Here is a 21,364-nt window from a genome sequence, read left to right as displayed (position 1 = left end):
CTCTTTTTATTTTAAGTTTTGAGCACAAGTAATCGGTATTTTTAGCCAACTTTGAAAAATTCTAAAAAAATAAAAAAACATCATCTTGAGCTCAATTTTACATCAAAACCTTCCTTAAAGTGTTATCGTTCAAGAAAAATCAGATTTATTGAAAATCAAAGAGTGGATTGAGAGAAAAACTGATTTTCATAACAGTCGATGAATTTGGACAAAGCTGGGGTATTTCATTAATAACTAAAAATCTAGAAAATATATCCCACTTCCATAAATTGATTTTGAAACTAGACAAAATTCTCTACAAACACTAAAAACCCAACTTCTGAAAAATTCTAAAAAAACCACTTTGATAGTTATCTTTAAAGTAAACCGAATATGAAAATTTATTCTTTTTAATAGTTTCATGTTTTTAGTTGACTGAATATGCTTCTTATCATTTGTTCAAGCTTTAGTATGACATCTACATATGTTTGTAGTTGTATTACTTTAAATTTATGCCATTAAATGTTCATAGTTGCGTAGAAATTGTTATTTCAATTACTTGTGATAACCTTGATTAATGCACCTAAATTAATAGGAAACTTAATAAGGGTGGTATTGGGTTTCGATCATTTGAATAATTTTTATGAGATAATGAAATGTAAATTTCAAACATTGATTGACAGGATGCGTTCCATAATTGAAGATTAAGTCTTGCGCAAGTGGTTGTTTTGGAACCCTTGAACAGATCTGTTGTATTTGGACCTTAGGTGGTTTTTGGTAGATAAGGTTGGGGAGGTTTTGGGTGTTGACCCTTGTTTTACTGTCTCTTTTGAGGTTCTCATTTAGCGCTACGCGGTATATAACCGTTGTAGGCATCTGGGTTAAGGTCTGCAAAGTAACAAAAGATGGGTACCAAATAATTCGAGTCCAATTCTTGTGGTTGGGAGGATGAAATCTCTTTGGGGGAGTTTTGGTTTACTAATACCTAACCTTGTGATCCCTTGGCTCATTGACTTGAATATCATGCTTCACTACTTGCTATAATTGTAATTGTGTATTAGATTGGAAAAAAAATAAAAAATGATAGGGTATGTGTGAGTGTATTTGGTATTTTAAACTCATGGCATTTCATGCCATGTGCTGAAAAATTTTATTCAAAAAATGGTGCCGCAAAGACCTTTGAAGACGTATGGCTTCCTTAGAAAGATTATAGGACTTATTTTATTTAAGCTTATTTTGTAATCATATTTTGGATTGTAATATTGATGAAACTTGTGGGGAAGTGGATTAGAAATACTCTTTTGATCCACTGGGACGCTCGAGATCCTCAGCTGATGACCTGGACGACCTGAAAAGAAACAAACACTCCGGTCGGGGGTACCAGAATTAGCACTCCGACGGTTAAGTTAATATATACTCTCTTAGTTACTTGAATTTTAAGTTAAGCACAATGATTCTCACATACCTCTTTCTGGCTGATGTTCTTCTATTTATATCTTTCTTTTCTTGGGCCTCGGGGCTGGGCCCACTTTCGATTCGCCGTATAACTATTTACTCGGCTCCTTTTGCTGCAACCCGCTTTCCACTCGGCCCCTTACTCAACCGGCTATTTGGCCGAATAGGGCAGGATTTAAATGTGTAAGATGGGGCCGAATGCGATGTATATATTTCGACTCTCCAAGTCCAAATATTCGGCTCCTTTACGTCTCCCAATATTCGGCCCCCACAATTGCCTCCCAAGCACTTCACTAACGACAGTTAGCTGGAGTCTTTGGTTTCGAACTCAAAAAGTCAAAGTCAAAATTCAGCGGCTAACCTCATTCCAACGCAGATGTCAGAGGTCACGCCTCTCAGTTATCATTTCAACTTCCCGCCCCTTCGTACGCTTCCATTTATTATGATTTAAAATCTTGTCATCTTTTCAAACACACATTTTTGGATGCTAGTTTTTGGATTGCCTTCCGACTCACCTCTGCAACTTCCATTCATCCTTCATTGTCCTCTCCGTCCCTTGTAAGTTCTCTTCCTCTCTGTTTTGAATCCCTTTTCCTGGTTTGCCTTTAGTTTAGTACGCTCCTATAGGCTGACCGAAATGGCAAAGCATCTGAAAGACCTTCTCTCTGTGGACCGAATCTCTGGCTTTCGACACCATTTTTCTATCCTTGATGACGTTCGTCTGTTGCTTGTGACAGACGACACCCTCAATATGGAGAGGGTTGATAAAAGCACAATCATCTTCCCTCTCTTATCAATTGCTGAGGGTGGAATCCGTTTCCCGCTTCACCCATTTCTTAGGGTTGTCCTTCGCCATTGGGGTCTAATCCCCTCCCAACCCAATGTCAACTTTTTTAGGATCGTAATGGGGATCATAGAGCTAAACTGTCGCCTTAGGATTAACCTCGGCATACCTGCTATTCGACATTGTTATGCCTTGGCCAAGTCTTCTGGTTGGCATGAACGTTATTTCCTTAGGGCCAAAGACACCGACCATCAATTGGTGACTATGCTTTCCAGCTCAGGCAAGCGAGTCGATGATGTTATGGTTGTTGTCCGAGGTAACTGGGAATTCGGCGAAGGCGAAGATCGCCTTGGTCCTATTCCTAGACGGAGGGGTGAACTAGGTGGCCGTATAGCTTCTTGCGTTTATTTTTCTTATATTTACAAAGCTTCATTTTTTAGATCTCATGGTTTTCCTTGTGCAGGAAACGATTTGAAGAAAGTCTTAACTTCAACCGACGACGTCGTTCGTTCAGAAATTACAGTCGCACTCAAATATTTCAGCCGTCCGAGTCTTCAGAAACAAGGGAGGGTGGCCCACGTTCTCCTTCAGTACAAGCCGACATATACGACGTTTTTGGCGGCAGAAAACATCCCAATTTCGAAGGGTGAAGAGTTTCTTACGGCTCTTATTTTGACCGACTTCAAAAACTTGCGGCAAGTTGGTTTCGAGGGGTCTGATTCGGAGAGGGCGGAAGTAGCTGAGGTCGTTGAGTCAGACCAGTCTGAAACCGAAGTAGACGAGGCTTTGAAGTTGGCCTTTGAGGAAGCCGACCTCAATTCAGCCAACCCTCTGTCCACTTCTAGCCGAGGAGACCTTCCGTTTGACGGCATTTTTACCGATTTAGAAGACTTTTCCGGTGCATACCCCGAAGACATGGCTGGGTTAAGCCTCACAACACTTGCCAAAAAGAAAAACACGGAAAGAACGGCCGCGCGGCGAAGAGTAGCGGCCATTCAATCTGAAGTGCCACCTGCCACTGAAGCTCAGCCCTCCCTGCTTGTTACCGAGGAAGAAATGGCTCAAACCCGAATTGCCGAGTTCGAGGCAATTGTGCAGGCCAATCAAGAGGCTGAGCGAACGTAGAAGTGTCCTGCTGAGGTCGAGGCCGGCTTTGAAGAAAGCCGTGCTGACAAACTGCCGTGTTTAGAGGAGTCGGATGTGATTGTGCCTTTTTTCGTTCAACCAAAGATATAAAATACGCTGATCTCCTCTGACGTGTCGGCTATTAAAGACCCGGTTGTGGCGTTGAGCATGGCTACGTCCGTCTCATTGTCGGCTGACAAGGCGGCTTTCCAGGTAGAGCCGGATCTGCTGGCAATAGCATTAGCCGCTTAATCGGCTCTTCTGGTATATACCTTGACCTTGTCTTTCCCTTTTATGCAAATATTGTTTTGGTTTTAATTTCCTATTTTACAGATGGTCGGAAGAATAGTTGAGATAGGCCGTCGCCAGCATGACGCCGTCGAACGACTTGGCTGTTTACAATCAGAAGTTGAGGGCCAGAGGAGCAGGGCCGAGTTCAAAGTGGCAAGGGTAAAGATGGAAAGTGCGAGGGCCGAGGCCAAGATGGAAAGGGCAAGAAATTTGGACCTGCTCAGATTGGCCGCCGAGGAGAGGGCGAATGCGGGCGAAAATGCGCTCAAGTTAGCCTGAGAGGCTATTGCCAAACTGGAGGCTGACTTGGAAGAATCGAAGAAGGCGAAGGAAGTAGCCGACTCCAAGGTTTCCAAGGCGTACGAGGCTGGACAAGGCGCTGCCCTCGCAAGTTATGTGGAAGAAGTCTCCAAATTTGAAAATCGAGGATTCAAATACGGCTGGCTCAAAGCCCTTGCTGTTGCTAATGTGACATTGGCTATGCCGATTCCATACGAGCAAGTGGACGTTGAGCCGCTGGAGTCTGACTCCGAGGAATGATTAGGACGACATTTTAGTTATCTTTGTTTAAGGATTTTGAATGTATTGTTGCAGTCTTTCGTTTAGTTGTTTTTATGTGTAACATGACTACAATTTTTAAGTTTTTGCTAGGCATTTCCATGTGAACTTGTAGCTTTTTGTTTAGTAGTTTTCATATGTAAAATGGCTACAGTTTGTGCCCAATTTACTAATGAAAATTTCCTTTGCGCTTTGCTATTATTTGTGCTTGATTTTGCTACTGATGACTGGTATTGCTTTTCGCTATCTTGGATAAAACATTCGTGTACACTTGCCGATTACATAACTAGCGGCATAAATCGATCGGCATCGGGCTTAGATATTTTAGCCGATCAGATTAATAAATCTGCCCTTGCCCCAGCCAGTGCATGAGCTCCAAAAGCCGAATATTATTAGTTCATGGAGTGGCTGCAGCATAAATCGATCGGCATCGGGCTTAGATATTTAGCCGATCAGATTAATAAATCTACCCTTGCCCCAGCCAGTGCATGAGCTCCAAAAGCCGAATATTATTAGTTCATGGAGTGGCTGCGGCACAAACCGATCGGCATCGGGCTTTTGGAGTTTAGCATTAATGAAGTCGCCTTGGGGGCGTTGCATGCATTAGGAATAAATGGGGTGGGTTCTTTGCGCCAGTGATTCCACTCATCGTGTTCAGACTCAATTTAAACCAACTTGTTGCGGAAGGTTAGATAAGTGCGAATGTCAAATAGACTGTTCTTCAACAATAGAGTAGAAGGGCGAACATTGGCTGAGCTAGACACTAAAATGAATCGCAGTAGTGAGCCCACACGCATGGGAGGTAGGACGTCCAGGGCACGGGAAAAACGTCAGCCCCTAAGTTATTGAAGCAGATCACCCCGAAAAGAAAAATAGCAATGGGGAAGCTCCCCACGACCGCGACCGAGAAATGAGCCCGATGCGACGTCGCGACCGTTGAGTTTTGTGGTTTTTGTGGGGAATAAATCAATGATGGAAACAGATTCTATTGTTAATGATCCAGGTGTAGCAGTCGAGTTTGCTCGACAGATTTTTCCATCGGAAGTCCAGCAGTCGATGGTTGGTCGACAGGATTTTGAAGTATTTCGAGAGGGCATCCACGGAGCAGTGAGAGGGCTGTATACCGCCTATGAAGTCGGCATGCGTCTGCGCGCTGTGCGGCGGGAGATAGAGAAGAAGGACGAACAAATTTGAAACTTGGAGGCTCGTGTGGAGAAGGCCGAGCGCGAGCTAAGGAAGGCCCAAATTGCCGAGCCACGTGCGGCCGGACAATCCAACCCGGTTGTGGATGAAAGAGTGACCCAACGGCTGCTAAGCCACGCGATTGCCGATCGAGATACGACAAATATGTTCGTAGTAGAGAATGCAAAGGCCGCGGCCTATGAACGAGGCTTCCACGAAGGCCGGAAAGTTGGGATAGAGAAGACCAAGGAGAAACTCGCAGAGGAGGTATGCCGATGCGAGAATCAGGGCTTTCGGCATGGATGGATTAAGGCTCTCCAAGCCGCGGAGGCACTCCAAGGAACAGGAGTTGAATTGGCGTCGCCATTATATCAACGTCATCACTGTCCTTTTGGCGCTTTCGAAATTGAGAAGAGCGATGATGAGGGTGATGCCGAATAGAATTGAATATATTGTAAACGCTCCAACACAAATTGGGCGTTAGCTATGTATCTATTTGTTAACTTAATAAAATACTTTGTTGTAAATGTTTGCGTTTCATTTTGAATGTTTGCATGCTTTAATTTGTTCATGCGGTTTTCGCCGGCTCAACTTAATTAAGCATTTCATTTTGAATGTTTGTATGCTTTAATGTGTATACGGTTTTTGCCGGCTCAACTTAACAAAGCATTTCACTTTGAATATTTGTATGCTTTAACTTGTTTATGCGGTTTTCGCCGGCTCAACTTAATTAAGCATTTCATTTTGAATGTTTGTATGTTTGAACTTTCGTGTAGGGCGTTCTGAATCTGAAGGCTTATTCGGCCCAAACGTGTTATGCACGGCTGGGGCTCCAAGTTCAAAGGCTTTTTATCTATGAAGGGCACTCCGAATCCGGAGTCTTATTCGGCCCATAATTGTCATGCGCGAATGAGGTTCCGAATCCGGAATCTTATTCGACCTATAAATGTCATGCACAGATGGGGCTCCAAATTTGGAGTCTTATTCGGCCCATAAATGTCATGCACGGATGGGGCTCCAAATTCAGAGACTTAAATATTGGCCAATTGTGATATCCACGAAGGGCACTCCGAATCCGAAGGCTTAATCAGCCCAAAAGTCTCATGCACCGATGGGGCTCCGAATCCGGAGACTTAATTCTTGGCGAATCGTGATATCCACGAAGGGCACTCGGAATTCGGAGGATTAATCGCCCAAAAGTGTCATGCACCAATGGGGCTCTGAATTCGGAGACTTAAATCTTGGCCAATCGTAATATCCACGAAGGGCGCTCCAAATCCAGAGGCTTAATCAGCCCAAAAGTGTCATGCACCGATGGGGCTCCGAATTCAGAGACTTAAATCTTGGCCAATCGTGATATCCATGAAGGGCGCTCCGAATTCGAAGGCTTAATCGGCCCAAAAGTGTCATGCACCGATGGGGCTCCGAATTCGGAGACTTAAATCTTGGCTAATCGTGATATCCACGAAGGGCGCTCCAAATCTGGAGGCTTAATCGGCCCAAAAGTGTCATGCACTGATGGGGCTCCAAATTTCGGAGACTTAAATCTTGGCCAATCGTGATATCCACGAAGGGTGCTCCGAATCTGGAGGCTTAATCGGCCCAAAAGTGTCATGCACCGATGGGGCTCTGAATTCAGAGACTTAAATCTTGGCCAATTGTGATATCCACGAAGGGCGCTCCGAATCCGAAGGCTTAATCGGCCTAAAGGGGCCTTGCATCGATGGGGCTCCGAATTCGGAGGCTTAATTTGGCCGATCGTGATATCCACGAAGGGCACTCCGAATCCGGAGGCTCACTCGGCCCAAACGTGTCATGCACGGATGGGGCTCCGAATTCGGAGACTTAGTTTGGCCAATCATGATATCCACGAAGGGTGCTCTGAATCTGGAGGCTTTTGAACTCAATTGCGTGATGAGAAAACGGGAAACTTTGCATTGCAAAAAATGAAATATGTGCATGGCGAACCATTCAGAACAAGTATCATGCCCCACAAGTCGGGTCAATGATAGAATTTACGTAAATGCATGGAATTCCAAGGCCGTGGCAGACTTCTCCCAGACATGTCTTTGAGCCGATATGCCCCTACTCCTGCGACTGAGTCGATCTGATAAGGGCCGTCCCAGTTAGGACCCAATTTTCCGTCGGCCGGATTCTTGGCAGCTGGAAGCACCTTCTTCAAGACCAACTCTCCTGGCAAGTAGCGGCGCAGTTGAACACACTGATTATATGACTTAGCAAGTTGCTGCTGGTACCGTGCCATGGATGCAAGTGCACGGTCTCTCCGTTCTTCAATCAGAATCAAGTCCAAGGCCAACATCATGTCGTTTTGGCCCAAATCAAAAACTCTTGATTTCAGGGTTGGGAGGCCGATCTCCAAAGGGATAATTGCCTGCATTCCGAAGCACAAAGCGAACGGCGTCTCCCCAGTGGACCGCCTCGGAGTAGTGCGATGAGCCCATGACACACTTGGCAACTCTTCTACCCATCTTCCTTTAGCTTTCTCCAGCCTCTTCTTGATGCCGTCTAAAATATATTTGTTGGAGGCTTCAGCTTGGCCATTGCTTTGTCGATAAGCCGGGGAGGAATAATAGGGTCGAATACCATACTTGCTGCATAGTTCCCTGTAGACACTACAATCAAACTGGGTGCCGTTATCTGAAATAAGTGCTCTTGGAATGCTAAATCGTGTTATGATATTTCTCCATACAAAATGCTTCACGTTGGTATCTCGGATGTGCGTTAGTGCCTCCACTTCTACCAATTTTGTGAAATAATCTGTTGCGACAATAAAAAATCGCTTGTTACCTGGGGCACGAGGTAGTGGTCCGACAATGTCAAGTCTCCATTGGGCGAACGGCCAAGGACTGGTTATAGAGTTTAACTCTTCAGCAGGCAGGTGGGTCAAAGGGGAGAACTTCTGGCACTGTTCACACTTTTTTACATAACATTCGGCATTGGCTCTCATTTTCGGCCATTAATACCCCTGTGTCACGGCTCGATGGGCCAAAGAGCGCCCGCCGGAATGGGCGCCACAACTGCCTTCGTGTATTTTGGTCAGAAGTGCTTTGACTTTGTCCGAATGCACGCATTCCAGGTATGGACCAGAAATGGATTTTTTATAAAGCTTTCCTTGCGGATCCAAGTAGTATCGCAGGGCTTTATTTCGTAGCTTATGCGATTCTTTTTTGTCCGCTAGGAGTTGTTCAGAAGACAAGAATGCAGCAATGGAGTCCATCCAACTCGGGCCTGACTCTATGACATTGACCTGGACTTCCTCAAAAGGGCCAATGCTCGGCTCTAGGACGAAACCAACTTCAATGGTCCGTTTAATCTCTGAGTTAATGGCGGAGGCTAGGCAAGCCAGGGCATCTGCATGTGTGTTCTAGTCACTGGTTATTTGGTTCAATTCATGAAGGTCAAATTTTGCCAGCAAGGAATTTGCCGTTTTCATGTAAGCAGCCATACGATCATTTTTTGCTGCATACTCCCCTTTTAGCTGATTGATCGCCAATTTTGAATCGCAAAATATAAGCAGATGCCGAGCACCTAGGAGATATGCATTTCGCAAGCCGATTAGCAGGGCCTCGTATTCGGCCTCATTATTTGTTGCTTCGAAGCCTAGTGTAGAAGCGCCCGAACGTCCCGGCTCCGCGCGCGAATGGCGCAAAATCCGTTTTGTTCATTAGCCACTACAGTTCGGACTCAATGTCACGGTTCTAAATCTAATCTCACAAAGTGCAATGCAAGACCGATAAATCACCAAAGAGTCCAAATCCGGCAAATCGTTTTGGAAAACTGATTTTAATAAAGAAGTGCCAAACATGGACTGCTTTGCCAGATACAGAGTCACTACCTAAATGTTTTTGTTTTGGGAAATTTAGGAAACCCTGACTCGTGCCAAAGGCCACGTGTCCGTCATCACCAAAGTTGCCTCGGCTCAGGAACTTGGGTACGAAAGGGGAAGGTCATGCAATGAGCACCCCCGCTCGCCCGATCAAAAAGATCGGCCTTTACTAAGCATGATATTTTCTTTTTGAAAACACATGTGTTCTTATTCCGATTTATTAGCTAGCTTACTATGTGATACGCACAGCATACAAGTATAGACTAGATTGCCTAAGTTGGAACAAAACATCTCATGTTTGTTTGAAAATGGTTTGAAGGTACTACTCGTAAGTAGGCTAAGACGTGGATTTGCCACCCTCAAGTGGGCTTAGAAAACATGATTTTGCCACTCTCAAGTGGGCTTAACACTCGCATTTCAATGAATTGTTCCAATTCAAGCAATCCAACCTTCACCCACAGGCATTCAGGCAGTTATATAATTTAAGCAAATAGCCTCATGGCAAGCTTGCTGTCATGGCAATCAATAACACACATGCAGGGATGCTAAAGCATAAGCACTTACAGTGTACTCCTAGCCAAAACAGCAACTAGTTAGTAATCAATGCATGATGCTAGCTATGTTAAGATGCCTAATCCAACACATGCAAAAATGCCACTAAAATAGGCTCAGCTATTCTAAGGTAGCATATGAAATGGAACTTGATAACATGCTGTTGAACACGTATTCAAGTAAATGTATTGAAATACAATGCAGTTTGTATGATGCGCCGGGCCCAGTGCATGCAATACGAATGAATGGATGCAAACATGCAAGCATAAGGATGCTAATCAAAAAATGCCCTAGACTAACCATCGAAAGCGGTTAAGTAAAAGGGAGAAAGACGTGGGGTTAGAAGACATTCACACACTCACGCACACTTATTACAAAATTCACCCTCTCGACGGAGGGTCCGAATGAATACGCTAAGCTAGCTATGCTAAGCTATTCAAACTAATCTAATAATCTAATTAGACTAATTATTACATAATCAAAATGAATAACTAGCTAACACTAAGCTAATTATTACAACACGTTTAACTAATTAAGCAAATTAATTAAGTTACAAAACCAACTAAGTAAGGAAGGAAAGAAGCTGAATTGAGCTGCCACAGCTCTGCCTCGGAATGATGAATGATGCATGCTCGATCGCCTCGCTCGGAAATCTGTTGCCATGCCTCATGTTGCACTGTTTGCATTGTTTTAGACTTTCTAAAAACTGTACAAATCTCCAAAACACTTCTGATCCACATCATGGACATGCTGAGAGGCCATCGGCCAAATGGTATGGTCATCGGCCACTTTTGAGTCCATCGGCCAAATACTGATAGTTGATCGGCACACTAGATAGCCGATCGGCCATCTCTTCCTGCAAACTACTCCTTTTGCTGCGGCAGAGTACAAACAGAGGCATGGCAATACATTTGCAAAAAAATATTGTGCAACTACACCCCTTATCATGTTTGAAACTCAAAGGAGTGCAGTGCTCGACTCTCGAGCCATCAATCACGCATTTCGATGCGTGATGGCCAAAGAGGCCAAGTTGCACAAATCAATATCACATGAATGCACAAAAACACATAAATGCCTTAACCTCTATCATGCTTGATGAAGAGGGTCAGCGACCGAGAATTGAGGCACATTTCATCACTTCAAGTATGAAACGTCCCTCGTTTCTCGTGTTTGGCTTAACACCCAAACCAAACACAATGCAATGCATGCAACATGGAGATGATATGCAATGCAACATAAGCATGCCAAATGCAATGCAACTGAAGCATGCACACATGATGCAATGCAACAAATATGCAACAATGTCATGCAATGAACTATGTAATGCAACCTAAACATGTAAACAACATGCAAGAATCATGCAATGCGACAAGCACTCGACAACATGCAATGTACCAAGCAATGCAATAAGCATGCAACAACATGCAATGTAATAAGCATGCAACAACATGCAATGTAAACCACATACCCAATGGACTTAAACCGAAAATGGACAGACCTCAGCCATGCCAAAAACAGTGGCCAAAATTACGAATTGATGACATGAAATGCAGGACAAGCATGCATGCCAATTGGCCCAAGAATTAAGGCATAAAGAGGACAACTCTCAAGAGCACTTAAAGAGTGAAAAGCATGCAAGTGTGACAACACTACATGCTCTGAAATGATGCCAGGAATGATGCCAAATCACACACATAACACAAGCATAACATGCATAAGGCTCAAAGCTTAAGACTAGCAAAGTGATTTACACCATGGCCATACAAAGCAAGCCCCAAAGGGCCAAGGGCAACCAAAACAGTCCCAAGGCAGGTCAATACAAGACCAAAAACATGCTTGAACCTAGCCAACACAAGCTAGAACAAAATACCAAAAGCATGAAGCATGCAAGGCTACAAGGGGGTATTACACTACACCTATTAAAACTAAACATGGCATGACTTAACCAATAAAAATCAGAGTTATGGCATGTCAAAATACGCCCAAAAAACCATTGAGATGATAGCCCAAAGGCCTAGGCATAGAGGCATGTACAATGACCTACTCTTACAGCATAAAACACTAAACCTCCTAAGCATTAAAAGAGTGACAAAGGCAAGTGTATGACCATGAAACATGCACTGAAATAACATTTCAAATGATGCCAAATCATGAGAATAGTCTAAGCAATGCATGCTAGTGGACTTGATACATAAAGCTAACAAGCTAGATTGAACCATGGCTATACAAAACAATGCATGCATGACTAAAACAACATCAAACAGAGCTCAAGAATGGTAAAACATGAGGGAAAGCTTCTTTGAGTTGAGTCAAAACATGCAAGAATAATGGTCCAAACACACAATGCATGTTAAGGCAATAGAGAGGATTGCACTACAAGTGCATGGTGCATGCAAGAGGCTATTAAACCAACCTTAGATAGAGGTATAACATGGAAAAATAACACCAAATACTTGCTGAAATGGAGCCAAAACAAGCTTAACAAACATGTTGCTTTTAGGAGCTACCAATACAAGCATACAAGACACAAGGAGAGGGGATGACCCTCTCCTATTTGGGACCTCAAAACCACCTTTCCATCACTGAAAATTCTCTGGATTTCGGTGGCGAGAAGGCTAAAACAAGGTGGTCCCAATAGCTTAAAAGGAAGGCACAAGAACAAGGCCAAACAAGGCCTAAGAGGGGGTAGACTACCCCCAACACAAAAGTGACCTTAAACAAACATTACAAGCATGAAAAATCAGAACTTTTTACAGTAGAAAGTTAAGCTTAAAGCAGCATGCAAATAGGTCCAAAAGCTTAAGCCAAAACAAAGGTTTAAGGACTAGGTGACTCACCCTTGAAGAACACCTTCAAGAACACAACTCCAACAGCTTTTCTGAGCATAAACCAAACCAAAAACTCTAACACCAGCTCCTAAGTACCTCAACAAAAAAAGGATGGTGTTCGAGTAGGTGTTTGTGTGCAATAGTGTGAAGAATTTACACTTTTGAGCACAAACAAGAGTAAATGGAGAGAGAGAGGTAAAATATAGAGAGAGAGTGATATATGTTTTGTATATCAACTTTTCAGAACCTCTGGAAAGGGAGAGGGGTCTCCTTTCTTATAGAAATTCAATTCTCAAGCTTGCTAAACAAGCTTGAGTCTTGAATCAATCCCTCCATACACGTGTATGGAGGATGAGAATTGTGCTCACCAGCTGTCACAGTTGGCACAAAAATATCTGCAAAAGTAGGTGGAAAGGTCTCGGCCAAGAAATATGGTCGATCGACCAAAAAGAATGCCAATCGACCAAAAAGAGTGCTGATCGGGCAACACTTATGGTTGATGGCAAGAAAACAAGGCCAATAAGCACAAGGCTTGGCCGATGGGTTGTTGGGATGGCCAACAAGCCACCCTCTTCCCTCAAAAGCAAAAACCACAAGTCCTTGGTCCACAAGCAAGCACAAAACAAACAAGTTGAGAGATCCTAAGGCAAGGCGCGCAGACAAGACCTTCGAGAACTCAAAACGAACACGAGCATGGATAATCATCGAGTGTTCAAACGATGACGTCCAAGTCTTGACGACTGTCAAAAATGGGGTGTCTACACCGAGTTTGACAGCCTGCTCAATTATTGCCCCGTCGGGAGCCATTATCACTACTCCGGCCCCGCTGCCTCGTTAATTGGACGATCCATCACAGTACAACTGCCAAATGTCCCCAACATAAATTCTCCAGTTCGACTTAGGTCGAATTTCATCGGACTTGAAGTCGGCAAGACCCCCCGTGAATTCGGCCAGAAAGTTGGCAAGCACCTGTCCCTCGATTGAGGTTCTAGGCAGAAACTGAATATCGTACTGGCCGAGTTCAAGAGCCCACTTTGAAATGCGCCCTGATGCTCCTGCACTACGGAGTATCGACCAGAGGGGGTGGTCCGTTAGAACCTCGATGGTATGCCCCTGAAAGTAATGCATCAGCTTTCTCACTACCATGACGAGGGCCAGAATGAGTTTTTCCAACGGAAGGTAGCATGTTTCAGCGTTAACCATTGCCTTGCTCACATAATACACTGGTCGCTGCTCCCCAAGCTCTTCCTTTATCGGTACGGCACTGACGGCCCGGTCAGAAACTGCCAGATACAAAATGAGCGGGCCACCTGCCGAAGGTGTTGTCAAGAGTGGAACTAATTGGAGGTAGGTCTTGAGGCCGTTGAAAGCGGCTTCGCACTCAGCAGTCCATTCAAAAGCCTTGCCCTACTGTAGTGTATAAAAGAATTGTCGGCAGCGATCTGTGGACCGACTGATGAACCTGTTGAGTGCGGTGGCCATCCACATCAACTTTTGAACCTCTTTCACTGAATGAGGGGAGCCGAGCTCCAAGATTGCTGTGATTTGCCTCGGGTTGGCTTTGATTCCTCAGTGGTTGACAATGTAACCCAAGAATTTTCCAGAGCCGATCCCAAACGCACATTTGGAAGCGTTCAGCTTCATTTTGTATTTGCATAAAATGCCGATCCAGATCAGCTAGGCGAGTTTGATCTTCTTTGGACTTGACCACCATATTGTCAATGTACCCTTCCATAGTGTGGCGGAGTTGCTCCTTGAACATGACAGTGACTAGTCTTTGGTAAGTTGCCCCTGCATTCTTCAGCCCAAAAGGCATAACCTTATAGCAATAGGTTCTTCTTGGGGTGAGGAATGCAGTTTTGTCTTGGTCCTCCGGATGCATGGAAATTTGATGGTAGCCTCTATAAGCATCACGGAAGCTCATACGCTGATGGCGCGCCGTTGTATCTACAAGTTGATCTATTCTGGGGAGGGAAAAACAATCCTTGGGGCAGGCTTTGTTTAGGTCCGTGAAATCAACGCAGACTCACCAAGTTCCATTTTTCTTCTTCATAACCACAGTATTTAAGAGCCATGTAGGGTAGGTCACTTCCCTGATTGCCTCGGCGTCAAGTAATCGATCAACCTCTTCAACAACGGCGGCAGTGTGCTCTGCGGCTGACCACCGACTTTTCTGAATAATCGGCTTGCATTTAGGGTCAAAATTTAAATGGTGCTACGAAACAGACGGATCTATACCCGGCATCTCATATAGAGTCCACGCAAATACATCAACGTTGCCGAGCAGGAAGGAAATTAGATGTTGTCTGTCGGCTTGATTCAGGGAGGCGCCAACCATGAAGAACTTGTCTGGGTTTCCGTCAATTTCTACTTGATCTAGAGCTTCCGTGGCCTTTTCACTTAGGAGCCGTGTCGTCGAGGCCCTCTCGATCCGGCACCTCGATAGAATTCACTTGCAACTCTTTTGTCGTCTTTCCAGCAAGGAGATAACATGCTTGTGCCGATTTCTGGGAGCCACGAATTTGCTCAATGTCGCGTTCTGTCGGGAAGCGTAGCAGCTGATGATAGGTGCTTGGCACGACCTGCATAGTATGCAACCAAGTTCGCCCCATGATGAGATTATACGGCGATGGCAGCTTGACGACCAAGAATTCCACATCCACTATTCAGGAGCTCGCTCGAAAAAGTAGTGTGATTTTTCCCAACGGGTATTCTGGATTGGCATTGAAGCCGAAAAGTGGATAAGGAGCCGGAGAAAGATCCGATTCGGAGAAGCCCAGTTTGGTGAATGTCTTGTAATACATAACTTCCGATGTGCTCCCCGGATCACTGAGTACGTGCTCAACGGTGAATCAGTTTATGCGTAACTCGATTACCAAGGGATCGATGTGGAGAAGTGTCACTTCGGCCAAATCTGAATCATCGAAAGCAATGCTCGCAGCTTCATAGGGTCGTTTAGCCGGAGTGAGTTGATTTTGAGGGTCGGGATTCGACTGAATCGTATGCACCGCGGATGACTTTGGCAGGCTGTATATCATGTGGATCACGCCGAATGGAGGCGAATCCTGTCTTAGGGCTATTGCTTTGGTTGAGTTTCCTTTTCAGACGTACTATTGTAGCCGACCATCTTGTACCAATTCCTCCAGGTGATCTTTCAATGCATAACAACTCTCAATGTCATAGCCATGATCCTTGTGATACTCGCACCGCCTATCCCGTCTTTTCGTGTCGGGAGGTCCCAACATTTTAGACAGCCATTTGAAGAATGGAAGGTGGTGGACTTTGGACATAACCGCACTGATCGGCTCTGATAACTCCATGTATTTCTTGTCTATGCGTCTTGTGCGCCTACCATCGACTTGTAGTTGTTCATTTGCTCGGTGGGGGCATTGGTCGCTTGATTGGCAAGAATCCCGTCTCTTGTCTCGTTTAGCCTGATGCCGTAGTTCAGGGCTCTGAGGTGGTACAAAATTTAACGGCTGAGCAATTTCAGAAGGGGCCGTCTTGTTGGCCATGTTTTCGGCTTTAACCCACAAGGCGTCATCTTCCACTTTGCAGTACTCCTCAACTTTCTTCATCAACGACCAGACTATTTTGGGGGGCCTTCTAGTCAAGGAGCTGCGAAGAGCACTATCAGCATGCAAACCCATTTTAAAGACGGCAATGGCCATGGAGTCGTTACAAGCGTCATCAACAAGATTAAAGCATTCCCAATAGCGCGCCGAATACGCTCGTAAGGTTTCTCCCGGCTGGATCTACATTGCCTAGAGAGAGTCGGCTTGCTTCGGCTGGACCTCGTTGGTGATAAATCTTGCCCTGAAAGATTTTTGGAGTTGATGGAAACTCTTCATCGACACCGGCTCCAACTTAAAATACCATCTGACGGCCAACGGTCCCAAACTGCTCGGAAATATTCTGCACATAAGAGCTTCGTCGTTTGCATACAACGTCATGGCTTGCTTTTAGTGACGAATATGATCTGTGGGATCCTATTTCCCGTTGTACAAGGTGAGTGACAGGGCTTTGAACTTCTTGGGTAGTACTGCCTTTGCGATCCGTCGTATAAAGGGATCGTGCTGGTCCTCTTCGTCTGAACCATTTCGACTTCGCTTATGTCTTATACATGGACTCTCTTCAGAGGAACTGGTAGTTTCAGCTCATCTCTTCTTTTTGGGCTCCAGGGATAATGCGTTAGAGTCGTTATCAGTGTCTTGTTGTCGGGCTCGAGGTCGTCGACCAGCTGCCCTCAGAGGTCGTTTCGGACCTTGGCGTACAGCTTGTTTGGACTTCGCCATTTCCAAGGCCAAATCCTAACGAAGACGTTCGTTCTCAGCGATCATGTTCTCTAACCTCTGTTCGTTTTGCTTTGCTTGTTCCATGATCGCTTGCATTGTCTCATGTGCTGAAGTCGAAGGTGAGTCGAAGGTCAAGGCGCGTCTTGCGGCGATAGTCTCTGGTCCCAGCATGTTTGTTGGGGTGAGATCATCTCGCGGTGCAGTTTCATCAGTGATTATCGGAGGATCTTCTGCTGCACCCGCCATGGATGTAGTTGAGTATTCTCACAGACGGCGCCAATTGTGGGGAAGTGGATTGGAAATACTCCTTTGATCCACTAGGACGCTCGAGATCCTCAGCTGATGACCTGGACGACCTGAAAAGAAACAAACACTCCGGTCGGGGTGCCGGAATTAGCACTCCGACGGTTAAGTCAATAGATACTCTCTTAGTTGCTTAAATTTTAAGTTAAGCACAATGATTCTCACATACCTCTTCTTGGCTGATGTTCTTCTATTTATATCTTTTTTTTCTTGGGCCTCGGGGCTGGGTCAACTTTTGATTCGCCGTATAACTATTTACTCGGCTCCTTTTGCTACAAATCGCTTTCCACTCGGCCCCTTACTCAACCGGCTATTTGGCTGAATAGGGCAGGATTTAAATGTGTAAGACGGGGCCGAATGCGATGTATATATTTCGACTCTCCAAGTCTAATTATTCGGCCTCTTTACGTCTCCCAATATTCGGCCCCTACAAAACCTCTTATTTTGTAATGAAGGCTTAACACTATAATTATTACTTATTATATATATATATATATAATCTTGTGTATACCTATCCTTTATTTTCCCGTCAACTCATGTTGTCCTTGTATTAATATCTTCTGAAGATCTATAAAAAATATACCTTGTTAAGGTAGCTTTATTTGAAGGGAGGCTATTTTGACTCTTCTGATCTTTCTTCAGCTTTTACTTGGTTATTGACTGAAGGACTTACCAGTGACGTTTCTTATACTTCAATCCATAGAGTAGATTTTAGGCGTCACAAGTTTGGTGCTGGACTCCTTCAAATGTTGGCTTTGCAGTCCTTTTATAGTGCAATTTGTTCTCCCATTTTTGCTCCAACTGCTAGAAATGTGGCAACTTTAAATATTATTGTGTCTTATGATTTCTACCTTTAAGCCCAAGTTTAGCAACCACTCTGACCACTAACTGCCAAGTGTCCCATGATTTATGCTTTGAAGCCCAATTTTAGCAACAACTTTGACCACTAATAACCATATATGCAAAATATCTCATCAGATGGTTGTGATGTGGCCCACTAAATCCCAATTTAATGTCCACATGTGTTTTGACTTAGCAACTAATTAGGAACATGAGTAACTTCCAGCAGTATTGTAGGTCATGTGGTTTAAACCACTTCCAACTTTTTAGGAATCATTGAGCTGACCTAATATCTTCCATTATCCATTTAATTAATTTAATTAAATGGAATTACGGTTGCCACATCATCGCTTGGTCCCATTATTCCTGTAGCGCCGTTGTCACGCCATGAATCATTTGCCACATGGCCAATCTTTTTTTGCTACATTAGGAAGTTTATGCCATATCATCAAAACCTCGTCCAAGACTTATTTTCATTCTTGCCACTTGTCCATGAAGTTCTACGCTATATACAGGAAGACTATAAATTCCTACACCATAATCTAGGCCAAATGTAAACATTCTTGCGCCATGTTCCTAGCCAAATGTAAATTCCTAGCCAAAATCAGATAGTTTATGCACTACGTTGCAGGTTGACTGTCAATTCCTATAACTTTGCAGGATCTTCCAGATTTCTATAACGCATGATAGACTTGCCAATAGGTTTCAAAAATGTTTGGTGGCTATTAATTGGCCATCTTTATTGCTAGAAGGCTTTCTTGTATATATAGATCAATTTCTCAAAGTTCATGCTCCAAATGACACTTTTTTGCTTTTGTAATGACCCAAAACATTTTTTAAAAAAAAATAGCCAGTGTAAATTGAGCAAATTTTCGAATTCGATTGCTGTGTAAATTCTATGCGAAAACAGTTCAGTTTTGTATTTTGTAAAAATAGTTCCTGTTCTCATAAAATTATGAAATGTTTATATGTTGTTCCCATATGAGTCTAGCACGTTTGGTAAAATTTTTAGAATTTATTGATGAGTATTTATTTTATGAAAATTCACGGACTTATTGGTGTTCAGTTTAATTTATAGCAGAATTTGAAATTGAGTTTTGGGTGTTTGGATCAGGATTTGAGATAAATTTGTTGGGTCTATTTTAGTATATAATTGAACCATGTTTAACTTACGGGTGAGACCCATGATTTAGATTCAATTTAATTTGAATTTGTTTATGATTCATGTTTAATTATTCGGTCCCTTTTAATTATGTGATTGGTAAGTTATTATTATTTATTATATGGGATTATAATAAATATTTAAAAGTTGAATTTATGGTGAGTACCATATGCTGAAAAATTATATATTTGTATAGTGAATGAAATGAGTTCATATTTCATAATGAACAAAATATTATATTTTGTGGTGTACAAAAATGTTATTTTTTGTTTTGTGGTGAGAAAAATTATATCATTTTATAATTTATATTATAAATTCTGAGATATTATTACAAAAGTTATATATATATATATATATATATGGAAAAAGCCAAGCTTTGGGAAGCAAACCCACGTGGGTTGCTTCCCCTTTTATCCTTACCATCATTTTCCATTCCTCTACATTTCATATTATTGCTTTGGTTGGGTTGGCAGAACCCACCCTCTCTCTCTCTCTCTCCCTCCTTCTTCTCTATTGATGCTCAAGCTTTAAGCTTAGAGTAGGAGTCTTTAGAGTGAAATTTTGCAAAAGTGTTGTAAATGAAAGTCGGAGAGCTCATCATGATCTTCGCAATGGTAGTCTCGGATTTATGATCGAGCAAGATTTGCCTTCCAGATCTGCTCTTCCTTATTATTTGAGGTAACGACTCTCTTCATATTTTTATATTAAAGTTATGTTAGGGTTATTTTGAGAAAATGTATAAGAGGTGTTGCATATATATATATATATATATTTTTTTTTTTTTGAAATTTTTGTTTGGTAATTTTTGGAAGAAAAATTATGTTGAAATGTTAAGAATGTTTGCATTTTGAGGTTGATTTGGAAAAATCATTTTGAGTTGATAATTTTGTAAAATAAATCCGAAAATAAAATTGAAAAGATGTATGGATTGTATCTACATCATATTATGATTAGATGATTATTTTGAGAAATATAAAGTTGAAATATTTTTTTTTTGTCTTTGATTTGGAATTTATTTTTGAGAAAAATAAATTGATGTTGAAGAATATTATGTAGATTGTTAAGTTGGGATTATAAAGTTGTTTTGGGAATAAAAACTTTAAAAGTGTTATATTCATGAAACTTTATGGAAGATGATATGTTGATGATTAAGTTGTGTTCACTTTTTTTTTTTTTTTGAAAATGAAAAATGTGAAATATGGATTTTTGAACTCATAACCTTGAAAATGTTACTCTTGGGCATATTTCATAATTTTGATGTAAATACCATGTTGGTTAAGTAATTTTAGAAAAAGTTATGAAATTGTTAGCGGTGAATTTGGGAAAAATAGTTATATTGAAATATAGTTATGTTTGAGGGATGGGGCATGTGAAGTTAAGTTTGATATTATTAATTTGAAAATTTTTGAATATAATAAACGTACTAATTTAGTAGATTAAATTAGTTTTGGTTAAAAGGTTATATCCGTTATGGTTAAAAGTGTGTTATTGAGATTATACTATAATTTTTGATATAGTAGGATGGAAATGGTAACATTTAATAAGTATGAGATTTGGTGAAAATCATATTGGTTATCTTGGTTGACGTGAAACAAAAATTGATTGAAGGTTTTGTGTGAGTCAAAACAATTGGGAAATTGATAAATAATTTTAATATTTAGTATATGCTAATATATTGTTTTTGAACATCAAATTCATATATGAGATGTCTGAAGTGTAAATTGAGGGTTTGATTAAATTGGAAGTTGTTGATTTATATGTCGAAAATACATGAACATTGACGTTATTATATTATGTCTTGGGATTGCATCATGGTATTACATTGATAGAGATATGAAATTTGATCACAATAAAGGATTGTGTGGGTTGTAGCGATCCCAATTTTGCCACTTTGCTAAGTATGTTGGGGATCGAGCTGCCCGGTCAACTCGCGGGGGTCTAGGGGGCAGCGCCCCTTGGCGGGTCTTAGGGTAGTGCCCTGGCGGGGTTGAGGGGCAGCGCCCCCAAAGCAAAAATGCAAAATGCATTAGAAGTTGATTGTCAGCTCGAGCGGCCGTTCATGCGCTCGAGCAAAAAATGTTTGGTTCCAGAAGTTTGACCTGTCTGCCAAAGTATTAGAAAAATGTATTTGACGCTTGAGCGGGGCTTTCTATGCTTGAGTGG

The sequence above is a fragment of the Camellia sinensis genome, chromosome 3, assembly GCF_055761805.1.
Source record: "Camellia sinensis isolate YWXY chromosome 3, ASM5576180v1, whole genome shotgun sequence".
Taxonomy (NCBI): domain Eukaryota; kingdom Viridiplantae; phylum Streptophyta; class Magnoliopsida; order Ericales; family Theaceae; genus Camellia; species Camellia sinensis.
Note: the sequence above shows the minus strand (reverse complement) of the source record.